Below are 1,753 nucleotides of genomic sequence, written 5' to 3' on the forward strand. Positions count from 1 at the left end.
TACCCGGAGAGTTGGAGGGCACTACGGCCCTTCAATACATTTTTCTGTCCTTATACAATCTTGAGAGAAAAATGACAGCTATTATTTTGCACATTGTACCAATGAGAAGTCTAAAGCTCAGAGATAAAATACTTTTTTCGGAGTCAGAACTCAGATGTTTGGCGCTTGACCTTTTGTTCCTTTCCTGGGACTAAGCAGCCACCTGTTGAAATAAGCCCCTCATCAGGGGAGAAGGGCAACATGGCAGGCTTTGTGCTGAACTAATGATCTCTAACTAGAAGGACATCCCCATGGAATGTTCTCTGCCTTTCTGTGGAAATTTCATTGCATTGATTTGCAAAATGACCCCAAACTGTCACCATATGTGCGTCACTTAAAAGTTATAAAGATAGTTTGGCTGGTGTGGCTCAGTGGGTGATTGTTGACCTATGCACCAGGAGATCACCAATTTGATTCCCAGTCAGGGCACATGCCTGGGTTGTGGGCTTGGTCCGATTGGGGGTCGTGCAGGAGGCAGCCAATCAATGTTAATGTTTCTATCTCTCCTCCCTTCCTCTCTCTAAAATCAATAAAAAACATATATTTTTTTAAAAAAGGGTATAGAGATAGAAACCCTACCAAAGAATTTCATACCAACAAAGAGCAAATATGGTGTGAAAATATGCCCCCACTCCCAGAACTTTATGCTTCAAGGGAGAAAATAGAAAAAATAAAAATATAATAAAATGGGATGACTGAATAACCATTTAAGAAAAACGTAAAGCTGACTCCTTAAGCAAAATGTATTTTAGAGGGAGCAAGGATTCCGTGTGAAAAATGAAACCATAAAATACTAGATTAAAATATAACAGGATAATTTTACAGCCCTGGGTAAAGGAGCTTCTTTCCGTGCATGACAAGTAGCCCAGATGCAAATACTGATGGGGTGAGATTCTTCATCAAACCAGTGTTTCTCTGATGCCATGGCCACCAAATAATCGGATCATGATTCATCGTTCCACATAGCAAAAGTAGCAAATACTCTTTCAGCACTTACTTATCATTCTGATAAACATTTAACATGGATTTCTTCATTTAATAAACTTCACTATAGTCCAGCGATTTTCAACTGGAATGCAGCAAGAATTTTTAAAACATGGATACCTCACTGTTTAGTCAGGGGCACTGACCTCTTTTCCCTTAGAATGTTAAGTAAAAAAATGACAACAGCCAACACAACACTAGCCGTCTGGTGTGAGTGAATCAAACATATACCTATTTTTTTGTCAGATTGGCATAAAATATTTTTGCCAGTTTTTGGTGTGCCACAGAATTTTTGTAACTAGTTTATGCTATACGCAGCGGTTCTCAACCTGTGGGTCGCGACCCCTTTGGCGGTCGAACAACCCTTCCACAGGGGTCGCCTAAGACCATCTGCATATCAGATATTTACATTACGATTCATAACAGTAGCAACATTACAGTTATGAAGTAGCAACGAAAATAATTTTATGGTTGGGTCACAACATGAGGAACTGTATTTAAAGGGCCAGGAGGTTGAGAACCACTGTGGTATAGCCTCATGAAAAATACTCTACTACTATGCCAACTGCACATAGTCGGACTCTATAGCACAGAGAATAGAATTGACCAGGACTAGGCAGCCAGTGAGTGGAGATAAGAGGTGAAGGCCAGGTCCACCTGAGGCTGTGTGTCTTCTGCTCTTCGCCACCAGGTAGACTTACCTACAGGAGAAGGTGCTAAAGAGCTGTGC

Source organism: Myotis daubentonii, chromosome 6 (assembly GCF_963259705.1).
Source record: "Myotis daubentonii chromosome 6, mMyoDau2.1, whole genome shotgun sequence".
Lineage (NCBI taxonomy): Eukaryota > Metazoa > Chordata > Mammalia > Chiroptera > Vespertilionidae > Myotis > Myotis daubentonii.